The 20,274-nt window shown below is 47.1% G+C and overlaps 1 protein-coding gene across 2 annotated transcripts in view; it reads left to right on the top strand.

Annotated features, from left to right (window-relative positions):
- Nucleotides 1-20,274, top strand: part of large1 (LARGE xylosyl- and glucuronyltransferase 1) — a 202,398-nt gene that overhangs the window by 106,673 nt on the left and 75,451 nt on the right. The gene's annotated exons all lie outside the window — the stretch shown is intronic.

Genomic DNA, 20,274 nt, shown 5'->3' with positions numbered 1-20,274 from the left:
TGTGCTTCCTGTTGCTTCTGCTAAGGGGGTTGTATTCATTAGGACCCACTAGCAAAACGAAAATGAGTGTTTCTTATTGGACAAGGTCAGTTAGTCCCTCCCTGTTTCAAGTAAGTTTTCTTCTGTTTGGGAAATACCTAGTCAGTTGTGCAACTAAATGTATTCAACTGAAATGTGTCTTCCTCATTTAACCCACAAACCCCTCTGAATCAGAGAGGTGCGGAGGTCTGCCTTAGTCAACATCCATGTTTTCGGCGCCCGAGGGAACAGTGGGTTAACTGCCTTGCTCAGGGCCCGGGGAACAGTGGGTTAACTGCCTTGCTCAGGGCCCGGGGGAACAGTGGGTTAACTGCCTTGCTCAGGGCCCGGGGAACAGTGGGTTAACTGCCTTGCTCAGGGCCCGGGGAACAATGGGTTAACTGCCTTGCTCAGCGCCCGGGGAACAGTGGGTTAACTGGCTTGCTCAGGGACAGAACGGCAGATTTTTACCTTGTCAGCTCAGGGAGTCGATCCAGCAATCTTCCGGTTACTGGCCCAACACTCTAACCACTAGGCTACCTGCTGGTTACTGGCTCAACGCTCTAACCACTAGGCTACCTGCTGGTTACTGGCCAAATGCTCTAACCACTAGGCTACCTGCTGGTTACTGGCCCAACGCTCTAACCACTAGGCTACCTGCTGGTTACTGGCTCAACGCTCTAACCACTAGGCTACCTTCCGGTTACTGGCCCAACGCTCTAACCACTAGGCTACCTACTGGTTACTGGCCCAACGCTCTAACCACTAGGCTACCTGCTGGTTACTGGCCCAACGCTCTAACCACTAGACTACCTGCTGGTTATTGGTCCAACGCTCTAACCACTAGGCTACCTGCTGGTTACTGGCTCAACGCTCTAACCACTAGGCTACCTGCTGGTTACTGGCCCAACGCTCTAACCACTAGGCTACCTGCTGGTTACTGGCCCAACGCTCTAACCACTAGGCTACCTGCTGGTTACTGGCCCAACGCTCTAACCACTAGGCTACCTGCTGGTTACTGGCCCCAATGCTCTAACCACTAGGCTACCTGCTGGTTACTGGCCCAACGCTCTAACCACTAGGCTACCTGCTGGTTACTGGCCCAACGCTCTAACCACTAGGCTACCTGCTGGTTACTGGCCCAACACTCTAACCACTAGGCTACCTGCTGGTTACTGGTCCAACGCTCTAACCACTAGACTACCTGCTGGTTACTGGCCCAACGCTCTAACCACTAGGCTACCTGCTGGTTACTGGCTCAACGCTCTAACCACTAGGCTACCTGCTGGTTACTGGCCAAATGCTCTAACCACTAGGCTACCTGCTGGTTACTGGCCCAACGCTCTAACCACTAGGCTACCTGCCGTCCCATACTAACCACTAGGCTCTAACCACTAGGCTACCTGCTGGTTACTGGCCCAACGCTCTAACCACTAGGCTACCTGCCGTCCCATACTAACCACTAGGCTCTAACCACTAGGCTACCTGCTGGTTACTGGCCCAATGCTCTAACCACTAGGCTACCTGCTGGTTACTGGCCCAATGCTCTAACCACTAGGCTACCTGCTGGTTACTGGCCCAACGCTCTAACCACTACGCTACCTGCTGGTTACTGGCCCAACGCTCTAACCACTAGGCTACCTGCCGTCCCATACTAACCACTAGGCTCTAACCACTAGGCTACCTGCTGGTTACTGGCCCAACGCTCTAACCACTAGGCTACCTGCTGTCCCATACTAACCACTAGGCTCTAACCACTAGGCTACCTGCTGGTTACTGGCCCAATGCTCTAACCACTAGGCTACCTGCTGGTTACTGGCCCAATGCTCTAACCACTAGGCTACCTGCTGGTTACTGGCCCAACGCTCTAACCACTAGGCTACCTGCTGGTTACTGGCCCAACGCTCTAACCACTACGCTACCTGCTGGTTACTGGCCCAACGCTCTAACCACTAGGCTACCTGCTGGTTACTGGCCCAACGCTCTAACCACTACGCTACCTGCTCTACCCACTAGGCTACCTGCTCTAACCACTAGGCTACCTGCTCTAAACACTAGGCTACCTGCTCTAACCACTAGGCTACCTGCTCTAACCACTAGGCTACCTGCTCTAACCACTAGGCTACCTGCTCTAACCACTAGGCTACCTGCTCTAACCACTAGGCTACCTGCTCTAACCACTAGGCTACCTGCTCTAACCACTAGGCTACCTGCTCTAACCACTAGGCTACCTGCTCTAACCACTAGGCTACGTTTGGTTCCTAATTCAGTAGTCTATTCAGGGGTAGGGAATGAACTGAATGAACATTCAGTTAGCTGTCCTTTCTACCCCTCACCCATTCAGTTAGCTGTCCTTTCTACCCCTCACCCATTCAGTTAGCCTGTCCTTTCTACCCCTCACCCATTCAGTTAGCTGTCCTTTCTACCCCTCACCCATTCAGTTAGCTGTCCTTTAACCCCCCACCCCCCACCCCCCCACCCACTGCATTCTCACATACTGACTATGCAGCCCGAACGGCACTCTATTCCGTATATAGTGCACTACTTTTGACCAGAGCCTCATTTGCCCCGGACAAAAGTAGTGCACTATATAGGGAATAGAGTGCCGTTTGGAAGGCATATGGATTCTAGCACATTCACAGGTCTACAGCAACGTGTTCGATGCTCAGCACTCCCTATTTTAAACCCTGTGGTTTTATCCCATTTTAAAGTGAAACCACTTCAGTTCCCTACTACTTTGCTATTTTAATGAATTCAGAACGACTCACAATTCCATTAGGTTTCAAACCATTGTACCACCAATCACCTGCGGCGCTGACACTGAATGGTGACGTAAAAAGAATTGCCAATTACCATAATGTATGCTATTTTAATGTTTTAGAATTCAGAACTACTTACAGTCCAATTAGAATTCAAAACCCCGCTCTCTGTTCCATCTAGCCAGCCAATCATTATTTCCCAAGCAGGGATTCTAAGCAGCGTATCGCAGGCACATTGGTTTGGATTAACAGTGTTTGTTGCTGGTTTAGGATTCTGAAAGTCTAATAGTCTCCGCCTCCCACGCTTTCTTTTACCCAGGAGACAGTATGCAGATAGTAGCTTGTCATTGTGACGGTTCAGGAAAAGAGGTAAAACTACCTCTATAGATTCAGGTATCAAGTGCTGCTCCTACAGCCCCATGCTGGGTCTCTGTCTGCTCCTACAGCCCCATGCTGGGTCTCTGTCTGCTCCTACAGCCCCCTGCTGGGTCTCTGACTGCTCCTACAGCCCCCTGCTGGGTCTCTGACTGCTCCTACAGCCCCCTGCTGGGTCTCTGTCTGCTCCTACAGCCCCCTGCTGGGTCTCTGACTGCTCCTACAGCCCCCTGCTGGGTCTCTGACTGCTCCTACAGCCCCCTGCTGGGTCTCTGTCTCTAACTGCTCCTACAGCCCCCTGCTGGGTCTCTGACTGCTCCTACAGCCCCCTTCTGGGTCTCTTACTGCTCCTACAGCCCCCTGCTGGGTCTCTGTCTCTAACTGCTCCTACAGCCTCCTGCTGGGTCTCTGACTGCTCCTACAGCCCCCTGCTGGGTCTCTAACTGCTCCTACAGCCCCCTGCTGGGTCTCTGACTGCTCCTACAGCCCCCTGCTGGGTCTCTTACTGCTCCTACAGCCCCCTGCTGGGTCTCTGTCTCTAACTGCTCCTACAGCCTCCTGCTGGGTCTCTAACTGCTCCTACAGCCCCCTGCTGGGTCTCTGTCTCTAACTGCTCCTACAGCCCCCTGCTGGGTCTCTGACTGCTCCTACAGCCCCCTGCTGGGTCTCTGACTGCTCCTACAGCCCCCTGCTGGGTCTCTAACTGCTCCTACAGCCCCCTGCTGGGTCTCTAACTGCTCCTACAGCCCTCTGCTGGTTCTCTGTCTCTAACTGCTCCTACAGCCCCCTGCTGGGTCTCTGACTGCTCCTACAGCCCCCTGCTGGGTCTCTAACTGCTCCTACAGCCCCCTGCTGGGTCTCTGACTGCTCCTACAGCCCCCTGCTGGGTCTCTGACTGCTCCTACAGCCCCATGCTGGGTCTCTGACTTCTCCTACAGACCCCTGCTGGGTCTCTGTCTCTAACTGCTCCTACAGCCCCCTGCTGGGTCTCTGTCTCTAACTGCTCCTACAGCCCCCTGCTGGGTCTCTGTCTCTAACTGCTCCTACAGCCCCCTGCTGGGTCTCTGACTGCTCCTACAGCCCCCTGCTGGGTCTCTGTCTCTAACTGCTCCTACAGCCCCCTGCTGGGTCTCTGACTGCTCCTACAGCCCCCTGCTGGGTCTCTGACTGCTCCTACAGCCCCCTGCTGGGTCTCTGACTGCTCCTACAGCCTCCTGCTGGGTCTCTGACTGCTCCTACAGCCCCCTGCTGGGTCTCTGACTGCTCCTACAGCCTCCTGCTGGGTCTCTGACTGCTCCTACAGCCCCCTGCTGGGTCTCTGACTGCTCCTACAGCCCCCTGATGGGTCTCTTACTGCTCCTACAGCCCCCTGCTGGGTCTCTGACTGCTCCTACAGCCCCCTGCTGGGTCTCTGACTGCTCCTACAGCCCCCTGCTGGGTCTCTGTCTCTAACTGCTCCTACAGCCCCCTGCTGGGTCTCTGACTGCTCCTACAGCCCCCTTCTGGGTCTCTTACTGCTCCTACAGCCCCCTGCTGGGTCTCTGTCTCTAACTGCTCCTACAGCCTCCTGCTGGGTCTCTGACTGCTCCTACAGCCCCCTGCTGGGTCTCTAACTGCTCCTACAGCCCCCTGCTGGGTCTCTGACTGCTCCTACAGCCCCCTGCTGGGTCTCTTACTGCTCCTACAGCCCCCTGCTGGGTCTCTGTCTCTAACTGCTCCTACAGCCTCCTGCTGGGTCTCTAACTGCTCCTACAGCCCCCTGCTGGGTCTCTGTCTCTAACTGCTCCTACAGCCCCCTGCTGGGTCTCTGACTGCTCCTACAGCCCCCTGCTGGGTCTCTGACTGCTCCTACAGCCCCCTGCTGGGTCTCTAACTGCTCCTACAGCCCCCTGCTGGGTCTCTAACTGCTCCTACAGCCCTCTGCTGGTTCTCTGTCTCTAACTGCTCCTACAGCCCCCTGCTGGGTCTCTGACTGCTCCTACAGCCCCCTGCTGGGTCTCTAACTGCTCCGACAGCCCCCTGCTGGGTCTCTGACTGCTCCTACAGCCCCCTGCTGGGTCTCTGACTGCTCCTACAGCCCCATGCTGGGTCTCTGACTTCTCCTACAGACCCCTGCTGGGTCTCTGTCTCTAACTGCTCCTACAGCCCCCTGCTGGGTCTCTGTCTCTAACTGCTCCTACAGCCCCCTGCTGGGTCTCTGTCTCTAACTGCTCCTACAGCCCCCTGCTGGGTCTCTGACTGCTCCTACAGCCCCCTGCTGGGTCTCTGTCTCTAACTGCTCCTACAGCCCCCTGCTGGGTCTCTGACTGCTCCTACAGCCCCCTGCTGGGTCTCTGACTGCTCCTACAGCCCCCTGCTGGGTCTCTGACTGCTCCTACAGCCTCCTGCTGGGTCTCTGACTGCTCCTACAGCCCCCTGCTGGGTCTCTGACTGCTCCTACAGCCTCCTGCTGGGTCTCTGACTGCTCCTACAGCCCCCTGCTGGGTCTCTGACTGCTCCTACAGCCCCCTGATGTGGGTCTCTTACTGCTCCTACAGCCCCCTGCTGGGTCTCTGACTGCTCCTACAGCCCCCTGCTGGGTCTCTGACTGCTCCTATAGCCCCCTGCTGGGTCTCTGACTGCTCATACAGCCCCCTGCTGGGTCTCTGACTGCTCCTACAGCCCCCTGCTGGATCTCTGACTCTAAATGCTCCTACAGCCCCCTGCTGGGTCTCTAACTGCTCCTACAGCCCCCTGCTGGGTCTCTGACTGCTCCTACAGCCCCCTGCTGGGTCTCTAACTGCTCCTACAACCCCCTGCTGGGTCTCTAACTGCTCCTACGGCCCCCTGCTGGGTCTCTGACTGCTCCTACAGCCCCCTGCTGGATCTCTGACTCTAAATGCTCCTACAGCCCCCTGCTGGGTCTCTAACTGCTCCTACAGCCCCCTGCTGGGTCTCTGACTGCTCCTACAGCCCCCTGTTGGGTCTCTAACTGCTCCTACAGCCCCCTGCTGGGTCTCTAACTGCTCCTACAGCCTCCTGCTGGGTCTCTGACTGCTCCTACAGCCCCCTGCTGGGTCTCTGACTGCTCCTACAGCCCCCTGCTGGGTCTCTGTCTGCTCCTACAGCCCCCTGCTGGGTCTCTGACTGCTCCTACAGCCCCCTGCTGGGTCTCTGTCTCTAACTGCTCCTACAGCCCCCTGCTGGGTCTCTGACTGCTCCTACAGCCCCCTGCTGGGTCTCTAACTGCTCCTACAGCCCCCTGCTGGGTCTCTAACTGCTCCTACAGCCCCTGCTGGGTCTCTGACTGCTCCTACAGCCCCCTGCTGGGTCTCTGTCTGCTCCTACAGCCCCCTGCTGGGTCTCTGACTGCTCCTACAGCCTCCTGCTGGGTCTCTGACTGCTCCTACAGCCCCCTGCTGGGTCTCTGACTGCTCCTACAGCCCCCTGCTGGGTCTCTGTCTCTGACTGCTCCTACAGCCTCCTGCTGGGTCTCTGACTGCTCCTACAGCCCGCTGCTGGGTCTCTGTCTCTAACTGCTCCTACAGCCCCCTGCTGGGTCTCTGACTGCTCCTACAGCCTCCTGCTGGGTCTCTGACTGCTCCTACAGCCCCCTGCTGGGTCTCTGACTGCTCCTACAGCCACCTGCTGGGTCTCTGACTGCTCCTACAGCCCCCTGCTGGGTCTCTGACTGCTCCTACAGCCCCCTGCTGGGTCTCTGACTGCTCCTACAGCCCCCTGCTGGGTCTCTGACTGCTCCTACAGCCCCCTGCTGGGTCTCTGTCTCTAACTGCTCCTACAGCCCCCTGCTGGGTCTCTGACTGCTCCTACAGCCCCCTGCTGGGTCTCTGACTGCTCCTACATCCCCCTGCTGGGTCTCTGACTGCTCCTACAGCCCCCTGCTCGGTCTATGTCTCTAACTGCTCCTACATCCCCCTGCTGGGTCTCTGTCTCTGACTGCTCCTACAGCCTCCTGCTGGGTCTCTAACTGCTCCTACAGCCCCCTGCTGGGTCTCTAACTGCTCCTACAGCCCCCTGCTGGGTCTCTGTCTCTAACTGCTCCTACAGCCCCCTGCTGGGTCTCTGTCTCTGACTGTTATATTAGACTGACTAGTCCAGTATATATTATATTCTCAGTAGACTGACTAGTCTAGTATATATTATATTAGACTGACTAGTCCAATATATATTATAGTAGACTGACTAGTCCAGTATATATTATATTAGACTGACTAGTCCAGTATATATTATAGTAGACTGACTAGTCCAGTATATTCTATATCAGACTGACTAGTCCAGTATATATTATAGTAGACTGACTAGTCCAGTATATATTATAGTAGACTGACTAGTCCAGTATATATTATATTAGACTGACTAGTCCAGTATATATTATATTAGACTGACTAGTCCAGTATATATTATATTAGACTGACTAGTCCAGTATATATTATAGTAGACTGACTAGTCCAGTATATATTATATTCTCAGTAGACTGACTAGTCCAGTATATATTATATTAGACTGACTAGTCCAGTATATATTATATTTGACTGACTAGTCCAGTATATATTATAGTAGACTGACTAGTCCAGTATATATTATATTAGACTGACTAGTCCAGTGTATATTATAGTAGACTGACTAGTCCAGTATATATTATATTAGACTGACTAGTCCAGTGTATATTATATTAGACTGACTAGTCCAGTATATATTATATTAGACTGACTAGTCCAGTATATTCTATATTAGACTGACTAGTCCAGTATATATTATAGTAGACTGACTAGTCCAGTATATTCTATATTAGACTGACTAGTCCAGTATATATTATATTAGACTGACTAGTCCAGTATATATTATATTAGACTGACTAGTCCAGTATATTCTATATTAGACTGACTAGTCCAGTATATATTATAGTAGACTGACTAGTCCAGTATATTCTATATTAGACTGACTAGTCCAGTGTATATTATAGTAGACTGACTAGTCCAGTATATTCTATATTAGACTGACTAGTCCAGTATATATTATAGTAGACTGACTAGTCCAGTATATTCTGTATTAGACTGACTAGTCCAGTATATTCTATATTAGACTGACTAGTCCAGTATATATTATATTAGACTGACTAGTCCAGTATATTCTATATTAGACTGACTAGTCCAGTATATATTATAGTAGACTGACTAGTCCAGTATATTCTATATTAGACTGACTAGTCCAGTATATATTATAGTAGACTGACTAGTCCAGTATATTCTATATTAGACTGACTAGTCCAGTATATATTATATTAGACTGGCTAGTCCAGTATATATTATATTAGACTGACTAGTCCAGTATATTCTATATTAGACTGACTAGTCCAGTATATATTATATTAGACTGACTAGTCCAGTATATTCTATATTAGACTGACTAGTCCAGTATATATTATAGTAGACTGACTAGTCCAGTATATTCTATATTAGACTGACTAGTCCAGTATATATTATAGTAGACTGACTAGTCCAGTATATATTATATTAGACTGACTAGTCCAGTATATATTATAGTAGACTGACTAGTCCAGTATATATTATATTCTCAGTAGACTGACTAGTCCAGTATATATTATATTAGACTGACTAGTCCAGTATATATTATATTTGACTGACTAGTCCAGTATATATTATAGTAGACTGACTAGTCCAGTATATATTATATTAGACTGACTAGTCCAGTATATATTATATTAGACTGACTAGTCCAGTATATATTATAGTAGACTGACCAGTCCAGTATATATTATATTAGACTGACTAGTCCAGTATATATTATATTAGACTGACTAGTCCAGTATATATTATAGTAGACTGACTAGTCCAGTGTATATTATAGTAGACTGACTAGTCCAGTGTATATTATAGTAGACTGACTAGTCCAGTATATATTATATTAGACTGACTAGTCCAGTGTATATTATATTAGACTGACTAGTCCAGTATATATTATATTAGACTGACTAGTCCAGTATATTCTATATTAGACTGACTAGTCCAGTATATATTATAGTAGACTGACTAGTCCAGTATATTCTATATTAGACTGACTAGTCCAGTATATATTATATTAGACTGACTAGTCCAGTATATATTATATTAGACTGACCAGTCCAGTATATTCTATATTAGACTGACTAGTCCAGTATATATTATAGTAGACTGACTAGTCCAGTATATTCTATATTAGACTGACTAGTCCAGTGTATATTATAGTAGACTGACTAGTCCAGTATATTCTATATTAGACTGACTAGTCCAGTATATATTATAGTAGACTGACTAGTCCAGTATATTCTGTATTAGACTGACTAGTCCAGTATATTCTATATTAGACTGACTAGTCTAGTATATATTATATTAGACTGACTAGTCCAGTATATTCTATATTAGACTGACTAGTCCAGTATATATTATAGTAGACTGACTAGTCCAGTATATTCTATATTAGACTGACTAGTCCAGTATATATTATAGTAGACTGACTAGTCCAGTATATTCTATATTAGACTGACTAGTCCAGTATATATTATATTAGACTGGCTAGTCCAGTATATATTATATTAGACTGACTAGTCCAGTATATATTATATTAGACTGACTAGTCCAGTATATATTATATTAGACTGACTAGTCCAGTATATTCTATATTAGACTGACTAGTCCAGTATATATTATAGTAGACTGACTAGTCCAGTATATTCTATATTAGACTGACTAGTCCAGTATATATTATAGTAGTCTGACTTGTCCAGTATATATTATATTAGACTGACTAGTCCAGTATATATTATAGTAGTCTGACTAGTCCAGTATATATTATATTAGACTGACTAGTCCAGTATATATTATATTAGACTGACTAGTCCAGTATATACTCTATAGTGTCAGGCAGGTTACTGTAAAGACTTCAAAGGAAATGTCTTGTTAAACATTTTCCCTGATCCTCTTTCCCTATTTGTTTTTCCTCCAATCCTCACTTCCTCTCTCCTCGCCTCCTCCTCAGAGCACATTGCAGGAGAAGGTTTTAAGGGCGGGTCCTTTGATCTTCTCCTCCAATCCGGTTTGAGAAGGAGACGAGGACCGAGCATACTAGGAATTTTAGGTAATTGAGACAAATTGAGAAAGTGCCAGCAACGTCTTACGAACACAGTAAACTGTATCTATCTGTATGGAGGCCCAATCTGTCTCTGAATGTGTCTTCTTCATCTCGTTGATTACAGGTATTAGCAGGGAGGGCAAGGACCACTCTGGCTGATACTGTCCCCTCTAAATCCACACAGAGACTCGCCAAATCCTCCATTACTTAACTGGATTAAACAGCAGCTTTTCTCCTCCAAATAGCCACATGGTGAAGTCTCAAGGAGAACCAACAGATTTTACACTACTTTATTATCTATTTTACTGACTGACTGCTACTTCCTCTCTGTTGTTTTACTGACTGACTGCTACTTCCTCTCTGTTGTTTTAGTGACTGACTGCTACTTCCTCTCTGTTGTTTTAGTGACTGACTGCTACTTCCTGTCTGTTGTTTTACTGACTGCTACTTCCTCTCTGTTGTTTTACTGACTGCTACTTCCTGTCTGTTGTTTTAGTAACTGACTGCTACTTCCTCTCTGTTGTTTTACTGACTAACTGACTGCTACTTCCTCTCTGTTGTTTTAGTGACTGACTGCTACTTCCTCTCTGTTGTTTTACTGACTGACTGCTACTTCCTCTCTGTTGCTTTACTGACTGACTGCTACTTCCTCTCTGTTGTTTTACTGACTGACTGCTACTTCCTCTCTGTTGTTTTACTGACTGACTGCTACTTCCTCTCTGTTGTTTTAGTGACTGACTGCTACTTCCTCTCTGTTGTTTTAGTGACTGACTGCTACTTCCTCTCTGTTGTTTTACTGACTGCTACTTCCTGTCTGTTGTTTTAGTAACTGACTGCTACTTCCTCTCTGTTGTTTTACTGACTAACTGACTGCTACTTCCTCTCTGTTGTTTTACTGACTGACTGCTACTTCCTCTCTGTTGTTTTACTGACTGACTGCTACTTCCTCTCTGTTGTTTTACTGACTGACTGCTACTTCCTCTCTGTTGCTTTACTGACTGACTGCTACTTCCTCTCTGTTGTTTTACTGACTGACTGCTACTTCCTCTCTGTTGTTTTAGTGACTGACTGCTACTTCCTCTCTGTTGTTTTAGTGACTGACTGCTACTTCCTCTCTGTTGTTTTACTGACTGCTACTTCCTGTCTGTTGTTTTAGTAACTGACTGCTACTTCCTCTCTGTTGTTTTACTGACTAACTGACTGCTACTTCCTCTCTGTTGTTTTACTGACTGACTGCTACTTCCTCTCTGTTGTTTTACTGACTGACTGCTACTTCCTCTCTGTTGTTTTACTGACTGACTGCTACTTCCTCTCTGTTGTTTTACTGACTGACTGCTACTTCCTCTCTGTTGTTTTAGTGACTGACTGCTACTTCCTCTCTGTTGTTTTACTGATTGACTGCTACTTCCTGTCTGTTGTTTTACTGACTGACTGCTACTTCCTCTCTGTTGTTTTACTGACTGACTGCTACTTCCTCCTTGTTGGTTTAGTGACTGACTGCTACTTCCTCTCTGTTGTTTTACTGACTGACTGCTACTTCCTCTCTGTTGTTTTACTGATTGACTGCTACTTCCTCTCTGTTGTTTTACTGACTGACTGCTACTTCCTCTCTGTTGTTTTACTGACTGACTGCTACTTCCTCTCTGTTGTTTTAGTGACTGACTGCTACTTCCTCTCTGTTGTTTTACTGACTGACTGCTACTTCCTCTCTGTTGTTTTACTGACTGACTGCTACTTCCTCTCTGTTGTTTTACTGACTGACTGCTACTTCCTCTGTTGTTTTACTGAGTGACTGACTGCTACTTCCTCTCTGTTGTTTTATTGACTGACTGCTACTTCCTCTCTGTTGTTTTACTGACTGCTACTTCCTCTCTGTTGTTTTACTGACTGACTGCTACTTCCTCTCTGTTGCTTTACTGACTGACTGCTACTTCCTGTCTGTTGTTTTACTGACTGCTACTTCCTGTCTCTTATTTTTCTGACTGACTGCTACTTCCTGTCTGTTGGTTTACTGACTGACTGCTACTTCCTCTCTGTTGTTTTAGTGACTGACTGCTACTTCCTCTCTGTTGTTTTACTGACTGACTGCTACTTCCTCTCTGTTGTTTTACTGACTGACTGCTACTTCCTCTCTGTTGTTTTACTGACTGACTGCTACTTCCTGTCTGTTGTTTTACTGACTGCTACTTCCTCTCTGTTGTTTTACTGACTGACTGCAACTTCCGCTCTGTTGTTTTACTGACTGACTGCTACTTCCTCTCTGTTGTTTTACTGACTGACTGCTACTTCCTGTCTGTTGTTTTACTGACTGACTGCTACTTCCTGTCTGTTGTTTTAGTGACTGACTGCTACTTCCTCTCTGTTGTTTTATTGACTGACTGCTACTTCCTCTCTGTTGTTTTACTGACTGCTACTTCCTCTCTGTTGTTTTACTGACTGACTGCTACTTCCTCTCTGTTGTTTTACTGACTGACTGCTACTTCCTGTCTGTTGTTTTACTGACTGCTACTTCCTGTCTCTTATTTTACTGACTGACTGCTACTTCCTGTCTGTTGGTTTACTGACTGACTGCTACTTCCTCTCTGTTGTTTTACTGACTGATTGCTACTTCCTCTCTGTTGTTTTACTGACTGACTGCTACTTCCTCTCTGTTGTTTTACTGATTGACTTCTACTTCCTCTCTGTTGTTTTACTGACTGCCTACTACTTCCTCTCTGTTGTTTTGACTGACTGCTACTTCCTCTCTGTTGTTTTACTGATTGACTTCTACTTCCTGTCTGTTGTTTTACTGACTGACTGCTACTTCCTCTCTGTTGTTTTACTGACTGACTGCTACTTCCTCTCTGTTGTTTTACTGACTGACTGCTACTTCCTCTCTGTTGTTTTACTGACTGACTGCTACTTCCTCTCTGTTGTTTTACTGACTGACTGCTACTTCCTCTCTGTTGTTTTACTGACTGACTGCTACTTCCTCTCTGTTGTTTTACTGACTAACTGCTACTTCCTCTCTGTTGTTTTAGTGACTCACTGCTACTTCCTCTCTGTTGTTTTACTGACTGCTACTCACATCCAGTCAAAATTCATCCCTACCATTCACATCCAGTCTAAAGTCATCCCTACCATTCACACCCAGTCTAATGTCATCCCTACCATTCACAACCAGTCTATAGTCATCCCTACCATTCACACCCAGTCTAAAGTCATCGCTACCATTCACATCCAGTCTAATGTCATCCCTACCATTCACACCCAGTCTAAAGTCATCCCTACCATTCACACCCAGTCTAAAGTCATCCCTACCATTCACACCCAGTCTAAAGTCATCCCTACCATTCACACCCAGTCTAAAGTCATCCCTACCATTCACATCCAGTCTAAAGTCATCTCTACCATTCACATCCAGTCTAAAGTCATCCCTACCATTCAAACCCAGTCTAAAGTCATCCCTACCATTCACATCAAGTCTATTGTCATCCCTACCATTCACACCATCTAAAGTCATCCCTACCATTCACACCATCTAAAGTCATCCCTACCATTTACACCCAGTCTAAAGTCACCCCTACCATTCACACCAAATCTAAAGTCATCCCTACCTTTCACACCCAGTCTAAAGTCATCCCTACCATTCACACCCAGTCTAAAGTCATCCCTATCATTCACACCCACTCTAATGTCATCCCTACCATTCACACCCAGTCTAAAGTCATCCCTACCATTCACATCCAGTCTATTGTCATCCCTACCATTCACACCTAGTCTAATGTCATCCCTACCATTCACACCCAGTCTAAAGTCATCCCTGCCATTCACACCCAGTCTAAAGTCATCCCTACCATTCACACCCAGTCTAAAGTCATCCCTACCATTCACACCCAGTCTAAAGTCATCCCTACAATTCACACCCAGTCTACTGTCATCCCTACCATTCACACCCAGTCTAAAGTCATCCCTACCATTCACACCCAGTCTAAAGTCATCCCTACCATTCACACCCAGTCTAAAGTCACCCCTACCATTCACACCCAGTCTAAAGTCATCCCTATCATTCACACCCACTCTAATGTCATCCCTACCATTCACACCCAGTCTAAAGTCATCCCTACCATTCACATCCAGTCTATTGTCATCCCTACCATTCACACCTTGTCTAATGTCATCCCTACCATTCACACCCAGTCTAAAGTCATCCCTGCCATTCACACCCAGTCTAAAGTCATCCCTACCATTCACACCCAGTCTAAAGTCATCCCTACCATTCACACCCAGTCTAAAGTCATCCCTACAATTCACACCCAGTCTATTGTCATCCCTACCATTCACACCCAGTCTAAAGTCATCCCTACCATTCACACCCAGTCTAAAGTCATCCCTACCATTCACACCCAGTCTAAAGTCATCCCTACCATTCACACCCAGTCTATTGTCATCCCTACCATTCACACCCAGTCTATTGTCATCCCTACCATTCACACCCAGTCTAAAGTCATCCCTACCATTCACACCCAGTCTAAAGTCATCCCTACCATTCACACCCAGTCTAAAGTCATCCCTACCATTCACACCCAGTCTAAAGTCATCCCTACCATTCACACCCAGTCTAAAGTCATCCCTACCATTCACACCCAGTCTAAAGTCATCCCTACCATTCACACCCTCAAGTCATCCCTACCATTCACACCCTCAAGTCATCCCTACCATTCACACCCAGTCTAAAGTCATCCCTACCATTCACACCCAGTCTATTGTCATCCCTACCATTCACACCCAGTCTATTGTCATCCCTACCATTCACACCCAGTCTAAAGTCATTCCTACCAATCACAACCAGTCTATAGTCATCCCTACCATTCACACCCAGTCTAAAGTCATCGCTACCATTCACATCCAGTCTAATGTCATCCCTACCATTCACATCCAGTCTAAAGTCATCCCTACCATTCACATCCAGTCTATTGTCATCCCTACCATTCACATCCAGTCTATTGTCATCCCTACCATTCACACCATCTAAAGTCATCCCTACCATTCACACCATCTAAAGTCATCCCTACCATTTACACCCAGTTTAAAGTCACCCCTACCATTCACACCCAGTCTAAAGTCATCCCTTCCTTTCACACCCAGTCTAAAGTCATCGCTAACATTCACACCCAGTCTAAAGTCACCCCTATCATTCACACCCACTCTAATGTCACCCCTACCATTCACACCCACTCTAATGTCACCCCTACCATTCACACCCAGTCTATTGTCATCCCTACCATTCACACCTAGTCTAATGTCATCCCTACCATTCACACCCAGTCTAAAGTCATCCCTGCCATTCACACCCAGTCTAAAGTCATCCCTACCATTCACACCCAGTCTAAAGTCATCCCTACCATTCACACCTAGTCTAAAGTCATCCCTACCATTCACACCCTCAAGTCATCCCTACCATTCACACACAGTCTAAAGTCATCCCTATCATTCACACCCAGTCTAAAGTCATCCCTACCATTCACACCTAGTCTAATGTCATCCCTACCATTCACACCCAGTCTAAAGTCATCCCTGCCATTCACACCCAGTCTAAAGTCATCCCTACCATTCACACCCAGTCTAAAGTCCTCCCTACCATTCACACCCTCAAGTCATCCCTGCCATTCACACCCAGTCTAAAGTCATCCCTATCATTCACACCCACTCTAATGTCATCCCTACCATTCACACCCAGTCTAAAGTCATCCCTACCATTCACATCCAGTCTATTGTCATCCCTACCATTCACACCCAGTCTAAAGTCATCCCTACCATTCACACCCAGTCTAAAGTCATCCCTACCATTCACACCCAGTCTAAAGTCATCCCTACCATTCACACCCAGTCTAAAGTCATCCCTACCATTCACACCCAGTCTAAAGTCATCCCTACCATTCACACCCTCAAGTCATCCCTATCATTCACACCCACTCTAATGTCATCCCTACCATTCACACCCAGTCTAAAGTCATCCCTACCATTCACATCCAGTCTATTGTTATCCCTACCATTCACACCTAGTCTAATGTCATCCCTACCATTCACACCGAATCTAAAGTCATCCCTGCCATTCACACCCAGTCTAGTCATCCCTACCATTCACACCCAGTCTAAAGTCATCCATACCATTCACACCCAGTCTAAAGTCATCCCTACCATTCACACCCAGTCTAAAGTCATCCCTACCATTCACACCCAGTCTAAAGTCCTCCCTATCATTCACACCCTCAAGTCATCCCTACCATTCACACCCAGTCTGAAGTCATCCCTACCATTCACACCCAGTCTGCCATCCCTACCATTCACACCCACTCTAAAGTCATCGATACCATTCACACCGAGTCTAAAGTCATCCATACCATTCACACCCAGTCTGAAGTCATCCCTACCATTCACACCCAGTCTAAAGTCATCCCTACCATTCACACCCAGTCTATTGTCATCCCTACCATTCACACCCAGTCTATTGTCATCCCTACCATTCACACCCAGTCTAAAGTCATTCCTACCATTCACAACCAGTCTAAAGTCATCCCTACCATTCACACCGAGTTTAAAGTCATCGCTACCATTCACATCCAGTCTAATGTCATCCCTACCATTCACATCCAGTCTAAAGTCATCCCTACCATTCACATCCAGTCTATTGTCATCCCTACCATTCACATCCAGTCTATTGTCATCCCTACCATTCACACCATCTAAAGTCATCCCTACCATTCACACCATCTAAAGTCATCCCTACCATTTACACCCAGTTTAAAGTCACCCCTACCATTCACACCCAGTCTAAAGTCATCCCTTCCTTTCACACCCAGTCTAAAGTCATCCCTACCATTCACACCCAGTCTAAAGTCACCCCTATCATTCACACCCACTCTAATGTCACCCCTACCATTCACACCCACTCTAATGTCACCCCTACCATTCACACCCAGTCTATTGTCATCCCTACCATTCACACCTAGTCTAATGTCATCCCTACCATTCACACCCAGTCTAAAGTCATCCCTGCCATTCACACCCAGTCTAAAGTCATCCCTACCATTCACACCCAGTCTAAAGTCATCCCTACCATTCACACCTAGTCTAAAGTCATCCCTACCATTCACACCCTCAAGTCATCCCTACCATTCACACACAGTCTAAAGTCATCCCTATCATTCACACCCAGTCTAAAGTCATCCCTACCATTCACATCCAGTCTATTGTCATCCCTACCATTCACACCCAGTCTAGTCATCCCTACCATTCACACCCAGTCTAAAGTCATCCCTACCATTCACACCCACTCTAATGTCACCCCTACCATTCACACCCAGTCTATTGTCATCCCTACCATTCACACCTAGTCTAATGTCATCCCTACCATTCACACCCAGTCTAAAGTCATCCCTGCCATTCACACCCAGTCTAAAGTCATCCCTACCATTCACACCCAGTCTAAAGTCATCCCTACCATTCACACCTAGTCTAAAGTCATCCCTACCATTCACACCCTCAAGTCATCCCTACCATTCACACACAGTCTAAAGTCATCCCTATCATTCACACCCAGTCTAAAGTCATCCCTACCATTCACACCCAGTCTAAAGTCATCCCTACCATTCACATCCAGTCTATTGTCATCCCTACCATTCACACCCAGTCTAGTCATCCCTACCATTCACACCCAGTCTAAAGTCATCCCTGCCATTCACACCCAGTCTAAAGTCATCCCTGCCATTCACACCCAGTCTAAAGTCATCCCTGCCATTCACACCCAGTCTAAAGTCATCCCTACCATTCACACCCAGTCTAAAGTCATCCCTACCATTCACACCCTAAAGTCATCCCTATCATTCACACCCACTCTAATGTCATCCCTACCATTCACACCCAGTCTAAAGTCATCCCTACCATTCACATCCAGTCTATTGTTATCCCTACCATTCACACCTAGTCTAATGTCATCCCTACCATTCACACCGAATCTAAAGTCATCCCTGCCATTCACACCCAGTCTAGTCATCCCTACCATTCACACCCAGTCTAAAGTCATCCCTACCATTCACACCCAGTCTAAAGTCATCCCTACCATTCACACCCACTCTAATGTCACCCCTATCATTCACACCCAGTCTATTGTCATCCCTACCATTCACACCTAGTCTAATGTCATCCCTACCATTCACACCCAGTGTAAAGTCATCCCTGCCATTCACACCCAGTCTAAAGTCATCCCTACCATTCACACCCAGTCTAAAGTCATCCCTACCATTCACACCTAGTCTAAAGTCATCCCTACCATTCACACCCTCAAGTCATCCCTACCATTCACACACAGTCTAAAGTCATCCCTATCATTCACACCCAGTCTAAAGTCATCCCTACCATTCACACCCAGTCTGTCATCCCTACCATTCACATCCAGTCTATTGTCATCCCTACCATTCACACCCAGTCTAGTCATCCCTACCATTCACACCCAGTCTAAAGTCATCCCTGCCATTCACACCCAGTCTAAAGTCATCCCTGCCATTCACACCCAGTCTAAAGTCATCCCTGCCATTCACACCCAGTCTAAAGTCATCCCTACCATTCACACCCAGTCTAAAGTCATCCCTACCATTCACACCCTAAAGTCATCCCTACCATTCACACCCAGTCTAAAGTCATCCCTACCATTCACACCCAGTCTAAAGTCATCCCTATCATTCACACCCTCAAGTCATCCCTACCATTCACACCCAGTCTGTCATCCCTACCATTCACACCCAGTCTAAAGTCATCGATACCATTCACACCCAGTCTAAAGTCATCCATACCATTCACACCAAGTCTAAAGTCATTCCAACAATTCACACCCAGTCTAAAGTCATCCCTACCATTCACACCCAGTCTAAAGTCATCCCTACCATTCACACCCAGTCTAAAGTCATCCCTACCATTCACACCCTCAAGTCATCCCTACCATTCACACCCAGTCTAAAGTCATCCCTACCATTCACACCCAGTCTATTGTCATCCCTACCATTCACACCCAGTCTATTGTCATCCCTACCATTCACACCCAGTCTATTGTCATCCCTACCATTCACACCCAGTCTATTGTCATCCCTACCATTCACACCCAGTCTATTGTCATCCCTACCATTCACACCCAGTCTAAAGTCATCCCTACCATTCACACCCAGTCTAAAGTCATCCCTACCATTCACACCCAGTCTAAAGTCATCCCTACCATTCACACCCTCAAGTCATCCCTACCATTCACACCCTCAAGTCATCCCTACCATTCACACCCTCAAGTCATCCCTACCATTCACACCCAGTCTATTGTCATCCCTACCATTCACACCCAGTCTAAAGTCATCCCTACCATTCACACCCAGTCTAATGTCATTCCTACCATTCACAACCAGTCTATAGTCATCCCTACCATTCACACCCAGTCTAAAGTCATCGCGACCATTCACATCCAGTCTAATGTCATCCATACCATTCACATCCAGTCTAAAGTCATCCCTACCATTCACATCCAGTCTAAAGTCATCCCTACCATTCACATCCAGTCTAAAGTCATCCCTACCATTCACATCCAGTCTATTGTCATCCCTACCATTCACACCCAGTCTAAAGTCATCCCTTCCTTTCACACCCAGTCTAAAGTCATCCCTACCATTCACACCCAGTCTAAAGTCACCCCTATCATTCACACCCACTCTAATGTCACCCCTACCATTCACACCCACTCTAATGTCACCCCTACCATTCACACCCAGTATATTGTCATCCCTACCATTCACACCTAGTCTAATGTCATCCCTACCATTCACACCCAGTCTAAAGTCATCCCTGCCATTCACACCCAGTCTAAAGTCATCCCTACCATTCACACCCAGTCTAAAGTCATCCCTACCATTCACACCCGCAAGTCATCCCTACCATTCACACCCAGTCTAAAGTCATCCCTACCATTCACATCCAG

The sequence above is a fragment of the Salvelinus fontinalis genome, chromosome 39, assembly GCF_029448725.1.
Source record: "Salvelinus fontinalis isolate EN_2023a chromosome 39, ASM2944872v1, whole genome shotgun sequence".
In the NCBI taxonomy this organism is placed as follows: domain Eukaryota; kingdom Metazoa; phylum Chordata; class Actinopteri; order Salmoniformes; family Salmonidae; genus Salvelinus; species Salvelinus fontinalis.
The sequence above is the reverse complement of the archived record's forward strand: the minus strand, read 5'-3'. Positions and strand labels throughout refer to the sequence as shown.